The sequence below is a fragment of the Sciurus carolinensis genome, chromosome 15, assembly GCF_902686445.1.
Source record: "Sciurus carolinensis chromosome 15, mSciCar1.2, whole genome shotgun sequence".
NCBI classification, from domain to species: Eukaryota; Metazoa; Chordata; class Mammalia; order Rodentia; family Sciuridae; genus Sciurus; species Sciurus carolinensis.
In genome coordinates, this window is record NC_062227.1 from 53,405,186 (window position 1) to 53,422,859 (window position 17,674).

The following is a 17,674-nucleotide window of genomic DNA, read 5'->3' on the forward strand; positions in this document are numbered from 1 at the left end:
CTCTGAGAGTTGACTTCTCTGCACAAAGTAGGGGTCTACATTCAGAGGTTTCTTTCCTGACATGGGAAACTGCGGAGCAAATTGCAAACCCAGAGGAGAAGGACCCTGAAGCAGGAGATGGCAGGATCCTCAAGGTGATCTTCTGGCCTCACCATCTTTTAGCAGACTTATGCAGGCTCAGTCTTAGGCTTTCCTCCTTTGGAAAGCACAAGGAAAGACTAACTTCCATTCCAAAGTTCCCCAGAGGCAGAGATAGGTGATGGTCACCAGGAGGCTGCAGAACTAGGGAGGATAAGCCAAGGAAGGGAAGGTCACCATGGGAGGAACTTAGAAACCAGGTAACCCAAGGGGAAGGTGAAGAGGTTTTTCTAAGTTGATCAGGTAAAGTAGTCTCTCTCAAGACTCGGACTTTGGGGCATTGGAAACTTTCACACATGAAAAACTGGCTTGGGTTTGCATATTCCAAAGAAGCACTTGTGAGGACCACAGCAAAAACTTCTTTGATTTCTAGATCTGGGAGAACTTGAATTCTAGACTTCTCAGGATGCATGGTCTTCTCTGGACCTTCAAAAATGCACAAATGTGAGAATTATGAAGTGAGGTGCCAAGGGAATGTGACATTCCTCTGGATGTTCTGCCCTGGGAGATCACCAACTACAGGCTTTCTCCACAGAGCAATGTCCTTGAACTGTTCTTCCTCATTTTTTTAAATTGTTGCATTATGGTTGTGCATACTGATGGGATTTGTTGTTACATATTTGTACGTGTACACAATATAACAGTATAATTTGGCCAATACCTTGAACTAGTTTTTGAAGGATGCAAAAGGTTTGGGAGTTGGAAGAGAAGGGAAGTTCTGCAGAGCTGTATTCTCGAACCTCTTCTGGTCCTGACTGTGCACACTATTATTTGATGTTAAAACTGCCTTTGATTATAATTTACCTTACTAGGCTCTGTGGGAATATAAAGTAATATGGGATACACATAACTTCTGTCCAGGAAACCGGAAATCTAGATAGAGCAGTCATATAGGTAGTTAAAACAAAGGGCACATGTGCACACATTGAATCATAGTATCAACTAATATTTACTGAGCATTTAGTATGTGCCAGTAAATGTGGCAGTAAGCTCCAAAAGACCTCAAGTGAAATCTGTCTCTATAGTCCACTGTGTGAGTGAGTACTTAAGCATTTGCAAACTGTATAATTTACAGTGTAAAATGTTTAGGAGAGAAAGTTCCACGTACTATGAGAGAGAGAGTAAGGGGACATATTTCAGGTGAGAAGATCAGAGGTCTCCCTTTCAAAGTTATTTCAGCTGAGATTTGAGAGATGAGCAAAAGCTGGCAAAATCTAAGGAGACTGAGGTCTGGGAAGGGAGGATTTCCGGTCAGAGCCCCAAGGCAGGAAGCAACTGGAGCTTTAGAGAAACACACCTAACCCAGGCAGCCAGCTGGGTGCCTCAGGCTTTTTCCATTCTCTTTTGGATTTCTGGAGCCTGGGCGCCCACATTCTGAATGCCCTGGGCTGAGCAGATGGCTCCCCTTCTGTCTCCACCCCTGGTTTATTGCTAATGACGTTATCCACAGCTTCATTGTGAACTGGGCCTCTTGCTTTGCCCATTTCCTCCTTTTGATCATGGCGGGGGCTCCTGGACCACATGGACTCTATGGCTCCTGGTTCATCTCCTGTCAGAGCCCCAGCATGAGAGCTTTGCTTTCATTTGGGCCTCCTCTTCCCCAGCCTCTGTGGGAGCTAGGACCTGGGAAAGACTGTAAATTGTATACATTATTTCCTTTTTGATTAGGTGAATAAATAACTTGATTGAGACGCGCCTCTTTGGAGGGCGCTGCTGGCAGGCTTCCAGGAGTGGGAGGCAGCTGGCTTGAGCACAGCACAGCCAGCAACAAAGGCCCAAGGGACAGACACATTGCAGGAGTCTTGGGATCCAGCCTGGTGCTTGAGAGTGCTGGCCAGAAACATTTAGGGAAAGTGGTCTTCCTCTTCCCTGTCCATGAGAGAGAAGGCATTCTTAGCATTAGGACATTTATCCCAGCTCCTAGGGGACAAGCTTCAGCCAGAAGCAGTGGCACAGACTCAGGCAACTAGTACATGGCCCCAGTGAACAGGTCTGCAGTGAATAGGATGGCTGCAGTGTAAGAAAGGTCTTTGGTAGAAGGATGGGCAAGGTACGTGTTGCTGCATGGAATGCATTCACTGGTCTTTAGTTCAGACTTCTCTTCCTCACTCTCTAAATTTCATTTGTGAATCTAAGCTGGGATTCTCTGCCCTTCCCTTACCCACTTCATAGCTAAGAGAAGCTGTGGTCATAATGGCCCACCACGCTGTCTAGCAGGGGGCAATTTCACAGTGTGGAGAAATGACTATAAGTTAGTAAGTGATTCATATAACAGCCCCCGACCAAGCCCCAGGCTTGAGAAGCCTACCTGAAGGAAGGAGAGATGAGGAAGTTATTTCTCAGCCCTACCATAGGTGCTAAGATTTGAGGCATCTCTAATAGACTCTTAGTAAAACCTTGCTCTTCCTTGCTTGTTATTAATCTACCACTAGAGCACTATTCCTTCCAGTTACATTGTGGTGACTTCAGGGTTAAAAACAACCCTGAGATGGAAAACACATTTATTTGATTTCAGTCATTAACCTTTTGGTCAGTGAATAGCTCATGACTACCTTTTGGAAACAGTCTGAAGGACCCAAAGAGAATAAGACAAGGGAGAGGATGGGAACATAAAACACTGTGCTTCCATTTATGGGGCACATGATGAGCTCAGGAGAGTTCTGGGTCCTTCACATGTGTCTTGTCATTCAAGCTTCAGGACTGTGCAGTGATAACTACTATGCCCTTCCCACTACTTCTGCTACCTCTGTCTGAATGGGATATTAGGGAAATAAAACTGTGCATTAAAAAAATGCTACCCAAGAGACCCCCAAAGAGCAGCTGTTGAGTGTTCAGACTTCAAGTGAAGAAAGGAGGTCAGCACCAGTCAGTAGTGTACCAGGTTGGACTCTGGCCATCCTGGGGTCCAGGACATACACTGGCCCCATACTTTGTATTCCTGGTTCCTGGGCAGGAGAGCCCTTCCTTGGGTCTTCCCCAAGCTGTGGTCATCATTCAGCACAGGCAGCTTGCCTGCTTCCAAGAAGGTGTCACTGAGTTCCAGGACAGAAAGAATGCACAGCCAGATTCTGAGCCACACCTGAGCTTATGGGGATGAAGGAACTATCAAAGGAAGCAGAGAATCTGACTTTGAGCTGGAATGTACAGAAAAACATGTTCTTCAACCTGCCAGGTGAGCCCCAGGCTGACTCCCATCTGGAGAAGGCTTTTCACCCAGAGGAGTTCTGCTCACCTTGGATGCTGACCTCTAGTCACTCTTCTTTATGAACATTAGCTGTCATCCTCTCCTGTGCTTACAAATTCCTTCCCACGCTTTGAGGGTCAAAGGTGATATGCCTGATGCAGGGTGACCTCACTTCTCCCTCTTCTTCATTGCTTGCTCAACCCTGTGACAGCACTTACGCCCCTGTCACACACATATCCTTCCTCCCCTCTAGATGGGAGGCCTCTTGAAGGCAGTGTCTTATATTCCTAGCATCCAGCACAGGGTCTGGCATAGAGTGGCTCTTGGAGGAAGACATTCCTGGCTCTCCCCCACCAGCCTCTCCCAGTCTTGGTTGGCTGTGAATTCTCTGTGCCCTTACATCATGCTACTCACACATAAAAATGATTGGCACCATCCAATAATCATAGCACCAGGAGAAAGGAGATCATGACCTTCTTGTCCATCAGCCCAATGACCAACACATCTTGACACCTAGGAAGTGCTTAATAAATACCATTGAACAAATAAGTCAATCTGGGCTTCCGGAGACCAATTTAGTAGTACACTTTTCCTGAGCCCTGGGTTTATTCCAGCAAACACCTTGTTCTCTTAGTCCCTACCCCCTGCTGTCACACTTGATCTGTAATTGCCCACAGTGACAATATCATCAAACTGTGCTCACCTCAATCACTGTGCTGGGGGCAGTCATTGTAGATAAATTGTTCCAGTAGGATGTTTAATTGTTTTTCCAGAAATGCTGGGTTTTTTTCCTTTGCTCTAGTACAAACAGAACACCAACAACTACTGGGTTTTATTTTTTTTTTTCCTACTATGCACAGGAGAGAAGAGAAAGTTTATTCCACGGCAGGTTTGGTACTTGGCAAAACTGGGAAATCTGTGAGTGGTCTTTTGGAAACAGCTTTCTTTCCAAGAGTCAACTGACCACTCCATCAATAAATTTCCAGGAGACCCCAGGCAGATTCACTGAAGGGACCTGAGGTTTCTAGTTTATTGAATAATTATTGCAAAAATATTAAAAATGGATTTCACAAGTACAGCCTTTTAACTGTTTGTGAAACTTACCATGTGCTATCTCTTATTTCCTGACCCTGCAAGGCAAGCAGGCTTGCGGGATCATTCTTAATAAGGCTATTGGACTGATTTCTAATTTTTTTATGTAGCTTTCAGTTTTTAAGAGATTTGAGCTCAAAACTTTGTGCCCTTCAACCCCTGTGCAGGTTTCCTTTCCCAAGGTTGGGTCAAGGGGTCTCATGTAGCCCAATCACATGAATCACAAAACATGAATTAATTCACATGGGATGCTAAGATAGAAAATCTAAAGGGATTTATCCTCCAAAGACAGGACTCCCTGGTGGAGAACTTTCCCAATCATGATTGGATGTGTTTTTTGGCAAGAGTGTCCTCCTACTTTCTGAAAGACACAGATCAGAGTTGCTGGTCCCTTGCAATGCATCAGGCAGACCTTGCCTCATGGTTTAGTGGCCCAGTCACAGGGTCTTTGAGCCTGGCAGGAATTGCTGGGGTGCCAAGTCTGGACTTTTCAGTTAAAGCTCAGTTAAAGATGCAACCCAATACTTCCAGTCATGTTCCATCAATTGCCATCATAAGACAACACAAGGCAAGTGTTTCAAACTACTTTTGAAATATGAGATTTAGAGAGATGAAGCAGCTGGCCCCAGGAACCCCCCAAATTTAATAGGACAAGTGGATACACCATCCACACCCTGCAGGAGGAAATGCTGCTTTCCCATTTGAAAGTACCTTTGAACTTTGACTACAATGGCATCTGCATGCATGTTGTTGTATCAGCGGTATTGGTAGGCTTGAACTTGAGTGTGGAAACCATACGATTCCATATGAAAAGAATTCTGGACAAGAAGACAATGAACCAGAAGTCTGACTGCAGCCCTGGAGAGGGAATCATTCTTTGGGAAGAGCAACACCCTGGACTGGTTTACTCAAGAGGATTGGCTGAGAGAAGTGGTTCTCACTATTTGGTCTGAGGACCAACTGTACCCAAATCATCTAGATCTGTGTTGATAAAGGCAGATACACCTGGGCTTCCCCAAGATCTATTGAATCAGAATACTATGAGGAAGACCTTCAGAAATCAGCAAGCAAACAAGCTTAGCAGGTGATTGTTTTGAATACTAAGTCTGTAACAACCACAAACATGGGCCTGGGTGATCTCTAAGCCTCCACCCCAAAATATCACCTGATATTATCAGTATAATTGGTACAAGGTCACAAGAAACAATAGCTGGGAACAGAACCACGTTTTTGGCCTCCTGATTCTTCATTCCTCACCCATCTTGTTCAGTTTTATTAGAAACAAGATGCATTTTGAAGAGATAGTCCATTTTGTGAGGCTCTGTAGTTAGATTTATTCTGAAGTTTCTTCTAGGCTGTTCTGGAGCACGAAGTCCCTCATGATGGGGTGAGAAGAGAAGAAAACCTCTTCTTGTTCTGAGGGAGAGAGAGTCCCTATAAACAGCAGTCCCAGAATTATCCTCCAGCGCCCGTGCTATTATAAAGAAGGGCTGACGCAGCAGAGTCCAGGGGATGCTGTGTGTCTGCAGCGCACTAATCACGGAGGCAGGCAGGCTAAATGCAAAGAGAACATTTGCACAAACAGCACCTGTACTGAGCAGTCATCTGCTATTTTTAGAGCTGCTGCAAAGAGCAGAGGGACATTTGGAGAGGCTCCCAAAGGGCGGCAGTTAGCAGGAAGGTAGGGGTTTGGGCATATTCTGTGTGGCTGACTCTATAATGCTATAACTGAGTCATTAAAAACTTGGGTAGTCTGACATTTTTGTTTTGGTTTGGTTTTTTGGTTGAAGATGGGTGCAGACATGGTGGTACGGGAACAAGGGGGAGATGATAGGAGTTATCTTGATCAATCAGTGATATTTAAGATTGAAGAACACACTCAAAAGTTTAGGTGATTTCAATTCCAGAAAATAAAAAGAACAGTTTGTTCTCCAGTGCTTATTCTGGAGCAGCCAAAAGTAGGAATAAATGGCAAATACCTTTATGTCCTTTATTTTGTTCAGTTTCAAACACATTGCCCCTTTTGAGATTGTCACCCTTGGCATTTTGTGATAGGATAAGTTATGTAATTTAGTGTTGGGCGTGTGTTGGTTAAGTCAGGTTAAAACTTGGAGATGGTGGCTATTTAAAAAGAATACTAACTCATAACACCAATTCTTATTTTCAAATAAAAAAAATAGTAGTGAAGACTAATTGAGGACTTAAAGAAACATTTCCAAGGGCGGATCCATTGACAGTTGGCTAATGACATCGACTCCACACACAAGGGGAAAATGGGACTTTCAAGGCATTCTGACACGTGGAATTTTCCATCAAAGTGCACACAATCGATTTGATAAATGTTACACATTTGTTTGACCTTTCAGGTAGATTCAGAACACATCAGGTCAGCAAAGGTCATTTTCTGATGTACCTCCTCCTCTTACTTGCAATTAGGAAATTCTCCTCTTTTTCAACTGCACAAGGAAGGTTGAACTGTAAAGAGGAATCTGGTTCAATCTCTCTAGTAAAGATTATTGAGAGTCTTTCTCCAGCCTACTTCCTTAACCCACAGTTGCCTGTTGACACAGGGTGGCAAGAACTTGGTTACATGACTCTCAACCCAGAGCCTTCTCTACTAAATCAAAGGACCTAAGGCTCCTAGAATTGGAAAGACCTTAAAGACACTGTCATCCAGTATAACCCATTATCCTCAATGCTCGAATTGTCAAATGAATCAGTGGACCTTTATCTGATAATTGTTTTGAAATATAAAATTAGACATGAGAGATGGATGCCAAATCCAAACAATTTTCTTTGAGTCCTGCTTACAAATGAAGCAAACATACAAAAATTCCACCTGGTGATATCCTAATTCAAAGTGGCCTTGAGCTGTGTGATTCAGAACTTGTGGACCTTTCAAGGCTATTTTTGCAGGGTAAACAAAATTGTGATGGGAACCAACATGGAATTTTGCTACATAAATGGTATATATGTTCACTAATACATTCTGACTAATGCAGACGCTTTGAGACTGTTGGAACAATAACCTCAGTGAACTTGCTATACACAGAACTGTGAAATAATGAAATTCATCTTCTATAATGCCCATTCTGTTTCCAGTGATTTCTCCCTCCCATTTTCCCTCTCCCCATAAGCCCCCCTGTGTTAAACATCATCCTTTGGGGTCTTGCTCTCAGACAACTGCTATATCCTCCCTCAACATATTTACCCATAAAGATTTAATAAGTTTGGAGAGAGCAAAAAGAATAGGGAAGGGAATGGAGGTTTAAGAAATACAATTTCCTAAATCCTACCACGTTTTTCTCTGTCCTTCTTCGATTATCTTTTCTTCCATTGTGACTCTTTAAAATTCTGCTTTATATTAGCTTGAACTCTGTAAAATTGTCACTTCTGTAGGTCAAACCCAGTCAAATATCAACAATTTAGTAGGTTTCAACTTGATGGCATTGGGTCAGTGTCTTCGGGTACCTGATGAAGCATCACAGCATGAGGAAATTCCCATGCATCCACCCAAATAGACCAAGGCACCAAACTCAATGGACTTTTGCCAAGGCAAGTTCACCAAACACCAATGTGTTGGTTGACCCCTTTTCTTTGCCTCTAAAAATACACCATGTTTTTTGAAGCCTTTGCACTATAAACATTAGTCTCCATAGCTCTTCTCAGAGATGACTGTTGAACTATACTTAGTGCTTGGTATAAAATGCATGTGCTGGAGATTTCACATTTAATGCCAATGGGGAATGAGGGCAAAAGGAGAAATGTGGAAAAAAAGACATTATAATTTGAAAGCACAAAAAGCACTGTGCTTTGTGGGTTATGGGGATATATACCCATCTCAAAGGTAGGTATTGACATTTCCAAACCAAAAATCATCAGGAACATTATAACTATTTGACAAGTGACCATTGAATCAAAGTGGAACAGTCTGCTGAGAATCCTCGGTAGTGAAGCCATAGCCATGGATGCAGCTTGTCTCTTTCTGGGCAATTTTCAAACCACATCATGGAGCAGCCAGGATTTCTTGTACTCACAAAACCAGCTTTGATCCAAGTTTTTTCAATCTTTTTACTCTTCTCTGCACCCAGACACTCTCCAGCAATTATTTTAAGCAAGATTCACATCTCTAAGTCCTTCTTTATTCCTCCCCCCAGAATTCTAAAAGCAAAGAAAACAAGAAGTCAGGAAAGTTGGAGTCTTTGAACTCCTTCCTGGCCTCACCCCATCATGTCACACCCTCCCAGCTTTTGCAGGACACAGCTCAACGTCCCTTCCACCCTCTGCTCTCGCTCCCCGGGGTCTGTTACCCTATCCCAAGAAATTCCAGCAAGTCTTGGAACAAAGACTGGCAGCAAATAAAATTCCCTGTCTGGACTGAGACTAGAATGCAATTAGCCAGGGAAGGTTGTGAAATTTGTTTTTAAGCACTATGAATATTTTATCTCCTGACCCTCACCTCCAATATATTCCCCTTCCAGCCACCCCCTTCCCCCGAAACCCCGGCACACAGGATCTTTGCAAAGTAAAGTATGACCTTTAGATTGAGACGTCCTCTGTTGCAATATGTTGGAATATGTTTCAACACGGTAACTCGAGATCTATTTACTAAACTGTTTGGCACATTCCGCACGTCCTGGGGGAAATGTTGGCAGGACCCGCCGTGCGCTTTCCGCTCCTCCCTGATGCATTACCAGACATAAGGTCATCCCAGTCTAGCAGAGATGGGTGCTGCACAGGGCTCATTACCTCGCAGCAAGCCAGCCAGATGAGGCCGTGGGATGTTTTCTCTTCATCATTCAAGCTTGAAAGGAAACTGTCAGCCTCCACTTGCTCTTAAAACAATGAAAATTTAGGTGACAGCGCTCTCATTAGCTCAATGGAAATGAAGGATTCTGGGCAAAGATGTCTCCCCTTCACGGCATGCTAACAACTCTTCCTCCAGAGTCATTCTGGCCGTCAAGACACAGGATGGCCTCCAAGACAAGCATGGTGACCACACTGAGGACACATCCTTCTTTGCATGACCAGAAATTTTCAGATCTGCAGATTCTGAGCCTGTGGGGAAAAGGGTAGATTTTAGATAGATAATAGGTTTTCCCTGACTCCTCTGTAGGGAAATAGATACATTTATAGGGCTGTCCTCTCCTTACTTACATGCATCCACATTGGCAGAAAATAAACAAAGGTATCATTACACTGATAAATCCTCTTCCTAGGAGAGACTCAAAACAAAAGTACCTAGTAGAGACCCCATTTCTTAGACTTGCATTGCACAATTTCTAATCTAAGAGGGTTTAGTTAATATTTGATGAACCACTTGGATAATGCATGGGATTGTGGGAGCCCTGATAATTGCTTACATCTGTGCAGCCTTCTATGTTAGGACATCCTTGTGCATTATATTCTCATTTGATCCTTTTAACAGCAATGTTTAAAGGCCTTGATAGGTATTCAGACTCTGCTTTTTATAAAATCTTAGGACTACTAGAACTGAAAGTGACCTTAGCTGTAGTTTTGAACAGTGTAGGCTAACAAGGGATGCATATTAACATACCAGGGGCATCGTTTTCTAAACCTATGCCCCTGGTCACCCTACTAACTCCCCCAAGTTTTGCTGCAACCCTGGCACACACGTACAGGGTCTGAATCAGTAAGTGGGAGTGAGATTCCAGGCACAAATATTTTTTAGAAAACAGTCCATGTAACTCCAAAACAGCCTGGTTTATTGCACTGCTCTAGATTAAAGCTGGTGATGAAAGTAGCAATGTGCTTGACCAGATCGCATGTGATGACAGGTCCCAGGCCTCCTGACTCTGAGTGAGGGACCTTCTTTCACACTTTCCTACCATTTTCCTGAATTGCAGAGGGAACTGCCAAGATATTTATTTTAACTCATATTTTGCTTCTTCCTATCCAGAAAGAAAAATGATAAGAGATGCTCTGTTCAAAATAGACCTGATGAGAGTAAAACTCCAAGCTCAGTCCTCTATTTTATACTTTTCCACTCAATGTACATTCTTCATGTGTTTGCCCCTCAGTTCCAAGATTTGGCTCAGACCCTTATCAATAGTGGTTCCCTCTTTCTCTTGGGAACACCTCCTTTTGATTCTCTGCTGAACTACAGAAACATTTCATTGAACTGTGAGTTCACATTTTCAAAAATTTAAGATAGATGGGAAAGTGCTGGTGAAGAGAGAAAGGACACCATGCTGCACATGAGTTATGTGGGAGAGAAGACAAACATGTTTCTCCCCCACCTCTCTGCCTCTCTGACAACTGACCTCTCTGTAGTAATTTCTCTGCTTCCCTTGTCCTCTCAGAGAGGAGGATCTCACAGAATTGCCGCGTCTTTCATGGGGTCATATTTTACTCATAAGCAAATGACTGTGAAAGGGTAGAGCTCTTGGTCATGTGCATCCTGAACCCAAGCCTGCTACTCAAAATCAAAGGCAGAACTTTCTTCAAGTGTGCTTTTCCCAGGTGCAGATGGGACAAGTGGCCTGAGGGTGAGTTCTACAAACTCTCAGTTCCTGGCCAGGGTGCAGAAGCCTTGCCGAAGCCTCACAGCTACACTGTACTTGCCAGTCTAGATTCTTACAGGGTAGTGAGGTGTAGAGAGCAGGAGTACAGAGAGCTGGCTGCCCTTACAACAGCTGAATCTCAGCAAAGCAGGGCTTAGTTTCTCCCATCTCTATAATATACATTATATATGATATATATAATAATATATGTATATGTACATAAATACACATGTACATATACATATATATGCACATCTGTAATGTGTTTTTACATATATGCATAAGCATGTATACATATGTATATACATTCATGTGTATACATACACACATATATAATGTATGTATACTGTCCTTAGAAAATGTGACAGTAAAGAGTAAAGGCACGCCATTCCTGCTCTTAAGAGAGTATGTTCTATCCAAAATATCTCTAATTTGAATAAGTTTCTAAATATCACATTTTTTTATTACAAGCTATTCCATCTACTTGGTAGCAATCATAATATAATTAATTTTATTTCTTTGCTCCCAAAGAATATGCATTTAGGGCTATTTTCTAATAATAACATGCTGCAAGTCAATACCCCAGTCACTTTTTTATTGTGGTAAAATTAACATAAACAATTTTGCCATTTTAGCCATTTGTGAGTACATAGATCAATGGTGGTAAGCACTTGCAGAATGTTGTGAAGCCATCACAGATATTCACCTCCAGAATATTTTCAATTACCTCACATAAAAACCCTGTACCCACTGAAGATCCCCATTCCCTCTCGCCTCCCTGTGCAAACCCCTGGTCACCCCTATTCTACTTTCTGTCTCTAAAAATTTGCTCCAAATATGTCATGTAAGGGTAATTATACAATATTTGTCCCTTTGTGACTGGCTTATTTCACTTAGCACAGGGTCCTCAAGGCTCATCTATGTGAAAGCCTGTGTTAGATTTTCATTCCTTTTTACAGCTGAATAGTATTCGGTTATGTATGTGCCACCTTTTGTTTATGCTTTGGTCTATTTCTGGACTAGCCCAGTACTGCAGTATGTCACTGTTTGGGTGTGATGCATTTTTATCTAAGCTGCGGGATAGAGTCCGGGAAGGAAATGATGGAGATTCGTGGGTTCACAGGAAACCTCTTTGAAGCCCCATAAACTATAGGAATATGATGGTGTTCATGTTTTTTCTAAACAAAAAATGAGGACATGGTTTGACAGATACTGTTTGTGTAGGGATAACTGAAGGGAATTTGGAAATATGCTATCTAGGAAATTAGGCAGGAATACTCACCATAACTCTTGGCAACCAGAAAGACAAAGTTGGGAAAAAAATGTAGCTCCATAAAGATTCTCTTCTTCTCAAACAAAGGTTATAGACCTCTTTGCTCCCTGTCCTCACTCTCCCTTCCTCCCAAGCCAATTCCTTGGCTCTTCATTTCAGTCTCTTCTGTGAAGACGAGTGCTTTTGCTTCCTGAAGGTGTGATCCCAGAGAGCATCCTTGGGGAAGCAGCTAGTGGTCCAGGTAGGATGTCTATGTCATATCAGCCTCGTAGGCCTTCAGTCCTGTTACTGCAGAAATGATGGCCATAGCTGTAAAAGGTAGGAAAAACAGGTCAAAAGCCAACCCTGTAAGAACCTTTCAGGGCCTGACTTGCTCTGAGGTTGAGCCGAGTGCAGCTGCTCTGGGTTTGGATAATACAAATGTGTGTTGAGATTCCTGAAGTCTCAGAAATTCCCTCTGGGGCCATGTCATCTTCCTGGAGGGGTATTTGGACATCATGAAGTTGGTAGCACAACAAAAAGATGAAATTGTGATTGGGTCTAGAATAAACTCCAATAAAGCCTCCTCTTTCTTTGCCCTAACGGGTGGATTCAGTTATGTAAGAAGCACATGCTTAACCCTGAGGGTGGGAGTTACCAAGGGGTGATGGTGGAACACTGGGGGAGGGGCCGAGTGGTTTTTATGAAAAGCAAAGGAATTATGGAAAGCACATTGCAAGTCTTGTTATTTTTCTCATAATATGTTCCAAACCCAAACAAACTCGAAAAAAGTATGTGTGCAAAAGCAAACCTTAAACCATTTTGCGAATCCCGCCCTAGATTTCACATTTCTCCAGTGAGGCTCACATTCCTTTATTCAGATTCCAAAAGTAGAGATAATTTGTTCCAAATGTTTCCAAAGTCGACGAGCAGAAGGGCCTAACGATTTTTCCAGAGCTGGAGAAAACAGTGAAATCTTCTACACTCCACTGGAGCAATCAAACTGAAAGAAAAAGGGAGGCAAGCGAGGGGAAAGAAATGTTGTGATGATATATTTGTTTATTTTCTCACTGTTAGGGCACTTTGACAAGGTCTAAGGAGGCATTGCCAATGTCCTATTTCTTTGGGCAAGGTAGCATTTCTTCTTTGTTATGAAGCATAAAGTGATGAAGAAAATGGCCATGCAATTATACATTTCATGCAAGATGATGAGGGAGCTTATTTCAAGGAGTCTATGTGAAATAATGATGGGTACCTATGTGTGTGTGCTGGGACACCCAAGCCTCTGTGGTGATTCCCTTTCTCCACCCTAACAGAACTTCTGATAACCACCAACTTGCAGTTACAATTCCCTCTACTGATTAAAAATACTCTGTCCCAAAGAAGCGTCCATTTGGAAGATGCTTGAGCACTAGGGGCCAGTGCTGGTGATTGACAGCAGGTGTAACTTCTAAGACCAAGCGAGTGTCCATTGAATTGACAGGAAAAGTTTTCCTTTTTTTTCATTTTGCTACACGGTCAACAGACTGCGATGTTGTCTAGTAGTTTAAAATCGGTCTACCTCATTTCCACAGTACTAGAACAATGCTTGACCGACAATAATTTTTTTTTCAAATGGTGAGATAGACTGGGATACCTAATGCCCTTGAGCTCATTAAATTTGTATAGTGCCAAAGAAAACTTAGGCAAACTCAAGTGAGGAGATAGCAGATCAGATTTCAAGCCATGATTTGTGATATAATACTTATATCTTATTACTGTTGTTATTACTGTGATAACCGTTTATTGAAGTTAAACTATGTGATGTTACAAATGCTATATGTATTTAATCTCCTTTAATTTTCACAACAACTCTGCAAAGGGGAAATGACTCATTCTGCAAATGAGGAAACTGGGGCTCAAAAAATTCAATAATTTTGGATTTCAATGACTGAACAAGCATCAGAACCAACTTGGTTGGTGAATCCTTATGTATGGATCCTTATGTATGAAAGCAAACAGAGCCAATGTCACAGTCAGCTAATTCACTGGGGCCAGTGAGGCCAAGACAATGCTTGTAACTCTGAGTGTTTGTGTTGCATCAAGATAGACTCTTTTGGAATTTCTAAGCCTTGTCATCTGGACTTGAGATTGTACAGTTGGTCACAGTCAGGAACATGGGTAGCTCAGGAAAAATGCATCACTAGGCTTGAGGCCGCATTTCAGAGCATGTGGTCTTCTGACCAGAGACTGGAGAAACATATTTATGTTTATGAGAGATGATGGTGTGCATTCACCCTGAGTGGGACCCAGGAACATGGATATGGACTTCATGGATGAACACAAATATCCCCTTTCACACTCTGTACACAGATGTGAAATCATACTTATGATGTAGCCAGGCAAGTCTTTACTTTCTCAACCAGAGTCAGCATCTGTCACTCATTCTCAGACCCCTAAGATCCTGCCCCCACAAGGCCACTGCCATTATTAGGAAGTCTCACATTGACAGAGAAAGGGTTGAGGTTGAAATAAGAAGATCCTGAATCAAATATTTCAGTACCACTAAGTACTAGAGAGTCTCCATTTCTTGAGATAAAAAACTTGGTATAATCTCTGTCTTTCTGAACTTCCATTATTGAATTGTGCATAAAATTAAACACACCACATACCCATGAGCTTGAAATGCTTCATGCATTTTCAAAAAGTATATAATTGAAAGGAATTGTGATGTATCATAAAATCCAAAGAATATAAGAAAATACAGAAATAACCAAAATTATTGATAGATATTTAAGTACCCAAAATTCTGTTAGACAGTTGGATGAAATAACTAGAAACATGATGCATATTTTACCATGAGGGATAGTAGGTAAAACTTTAGTTAAAAATAGCAAGTCTAACTGGATTATTGAACAGTTGAACCAAATAGGGCAAAAACAGAAACCAAATTAATTCCTTCTGTCACTGGTTTTCTCCATCTTTGGTGATATCTCAAAGTTCATAATTTTCCAAGACATTCTTAGATATCAAAAAAGTGACATTAAAGTTGGACATGGTGATGTACACCTATAATCCCAGCAACTTGGGAGACTGAGGCAGGAGGATTGTGAGTTCAAAGCCAACCTCAGTAATTTAGTGAGGCTCTCATGAACTTAGCAAGACTCTGCCTCTAAATAAAATACTACAAAGGTCTGGGGATATGGCCTCAGTGCTCCTGAGTTCAAACAAAAAAAATGACTTGATTCATTTCAGGCATTAGAACGTCCAATAAAAAGTTTAACTCTCCCATACCCTGAGCTCAGGAGAAAGTGGGAGCCATAATCTATTTTACATATTTTCCCTTATACCTGTTCCTCTTGAGAGAATCTCAATGAGAAAAATCAGTTCTCCCCACCTTCTGTTTGCAAAGGTCTCATCTTACCTGGTCACAGAAGGACAGCAAAATCAAGGTGTGGCATTAGATTCCCAGAGCTGTCTTAATAATTACTAGAAATTGGGTGCCTTAGAATAATAGAAACTTATTTCCAGTTCTGGAGACTGACAGTCTGAAATCAAGGTTTCAACAGAATTGGTTCCTTCTAGATTCTCTGAGGGACAATCTAGTCCATGACTCTCTAGCTTCTGATGGTTGCCATCATTCAAGACATTCCTCAGCCTCTCAATGTGTCACACCAGTCTCTACTTTGTCTTCATGTCACTGACTTTCCTCTTCATGCATCTCTGTGGGTCCTCTCCTTTTCTTATAAGAACACCAGTTATTGAATTTAGGTTCCACCCTAAACCAGTATGACTACATCTTAACTTGATGACATCTGTAAAGAACTTTTTTACAAATAAAATCATACTCTCAGGCAGTTGAGATCAGTTTATGTATACATATATGTAAAATTTTTTGGCAGGATGGGAGCAAGGAAACAATTCAACTGAGAACAACCATCTTCCTAGCAAGCACAGCATAGATGTTTAGGCAGCCTCTTTAGAAGATATAGACACCCAATTTCCTTTGTCTTAAGATTTGGGAAGTAAAGCCTAAAGCAATATCTCCTTTAATATCCTCCTATACAGATACATAATTATTTTGAAAGTACATAAAAATTTTAATAAACAATAAAAAAGTTCGTCTTCAGTGTCTAAAGGTGGTAAGGAAGTAGCTCTTTTTTTACCTTTTCCTAATTTTTTAAAGATTTGATATTTCATAGCTACACAAAGATTAGGGTGGGATACCTCCATGCACCCCCATTCACCCTGAGTGATGTTTGCATTCTAGCACTGTTGCATCATCTCTCTCCCTCCACTGAAAACACAAAAACAAAATCTGTATTTCTGGAATATTTCAAAGCACATCCTAGGCATAATATCCTTTACCTATAAATATACAGTGATCTCTTCTGATTATTGGGATCCAGGACATAGTTGGCCTTACCCTGTGCTGACATCAGGTGGGATTAATAGTAAGAAGCATCACCTCTCCCCATGAATGGCAACTGTGTGCATCAGAAAAACGTCGTTATACAGAGGATACATCCTGGCCCCTCTGAACCCCATGTCCACTCTCACCGCTCTTCTGAAACTTCTCCAAAGTTAAGGGCAACTCTAGCATTTCAATCAACTAATATGGTGTGTCTATTTGCCTTCATCCTGCTAAATTTCTCTTTGGCCACCAATTCTGTTCAGATATGCAATAAGTGCCCATTAATAATCAAGAACCTATAGAGATGCTGTAGAAACTTCTTTCAAAGTTAGACAATATGAAAGAAGAAATAAGACAAATGTATACAGAAACAAAATCCCAAAGAGCTATGAAAACATGCGAGGTTGAGTCAAAAGAATAACCCAGATTGACAACTGCCATTCTGGTCTCAAGAGAAATTTCTGGAATTTGATTTCTAAGCTAAGTCCCCAGCTTAAAATGGAATACAAGTACTGGCAGCCATTTGGATGATGCAATTTTACATGAGGAGAACAGCAGAATAGCATGAAGTCTCCGGCCTAGAGACATGTGCACAGTGAATTTCCCAGCTGTTTCTCAAGACTCAGGCCACCTTTGGGAGCAAAGGCAGCCATTCAGATCCTGACTTTCCATTTCCAAGTTCTTTCCTCAAGAATTCATAAAAATGCAGCTGGGGTGAATGGGCTGAAACTTCCTAAGCTACACAGGGTCTGGCAATTTATCATTCAGCAAGGCTTTTCTCCAACTCAGTTCAGCTTTTTTCCTCTTTGTTAATAATAGAGCGTTTAGGGCAGCTTGTGGTTTCAGGTTATCTTCTTCCTCAGCCAAATTATACTCCCAAATGCATCAATATCTTCCGGAGAATCATATCCATTGACAGAAGAAATGATTTCCTTTCTCGGAGGATCAGGGATAGTGGTCTGGAACTGAGAGATGAAAATATTTAGATAGGAAAAAAAAATCCTTATTTATAGTAGTGGCTACATAATGCAGTAGAGCCAGTGACTGACCATCTCTTACAGTCAATAGGTGGGTCTCCTGAACATAGCGGG